This window comes from Crocuta crocuta, unplaced genomic scaffold, assembly GCF_008692635.1.
Source record: "Crocuta crocuta isolate KB4526 unplaced genomic scaffold, BGI_CrCroc_1.0 scaffold217, whole genome shotgun sequence".
NCBI lineage: Eukaryota > Metazoa > Chordata > Mammalia > Carnivora > Hyaenidae > Crocuta > Crocuta crocuta.
This window is the reverse complement of record NW_027532208.1, coordinates 3,983,064-3,983,778: the sequence shown is the minus strand read 5'-3', so window position 1 is coordinate 3,983,778 and position 715 is coordinate 3,983,064. Positions and strand designations below refer to the sequence as shown.

The following is a 715-nucleotide window of genomic DNA, read 5'->3' as shown; positions in this document are numbered from 1 at the left end:
AGGGGGTCTGTGGGAATTCTCTTACCTTCCTCTTAATTTGGCTATAAACCTAAAACAGCTCTAAAAAATAGTCCTTTAAAAAATTAATAATCTCTCTTCCTCCCTGGCTGCTTGAGGCTCGGCCGCCATCATGAACGACACAGTAACTATCTGGACCAGGAAGTTCATGACCAACCGACCGCTTCAGCGGAAACAGATGGTCATTGATGTTCTTCACCCTGGAAAGGCAACAGTACCTAAGACAAAGATTTGGGAAAAACTAGCCAAAATGTACAAGACCAACCAGATGTCAACTTTGTATTTGGATTCAGAACCCATTTTGGAGGCGGCAAGACAACTGGCTTTGGCATGATATATGATTCCTTGGATTATGCAAAGAAAAACGAACCCAAACATAGACTTGCAAGACATGGCCTGTATGAGAAGAAAAAGGCATCTAGAAAACAGTGAAAGGAACGCAGGAAGAGAATGAAGAAAATCAGGGGAATTGCAAAAGCTATTGTTGGTGCTGGCAAAAAGAAGGAGTAAAGATTCTGCAGTGACTATCTGGTGCTTGTGCAGATTTTTCATGAAAGGATTAATAAGCTAAAAACTTTTATGTGTCTGGTTATTTGAAAATAGATAAGTAAGTAAGTAAGTAAGTAAGTAAATAAATAAATAAATAAATAAATAAATAAATAAATAAATAAAATAGTCTTTCCATTGTATTTCAAAT

General features: G+C 36.9%; 1 pseudogene; it reads left to right on the top strand.

Annotated features, from left to right (window-relative positions):
• The first annotated feature begins 124 nt into the window (after nucleotides 1–124).
• LOC144242878 (small ribosomal subunit protein eS24 pseudogene) lies at nucleotides 125–528 on the top strand (annotated as a pseudogene).
• Nucleotides 529–715: the final 187 nt, after the last annotated feature.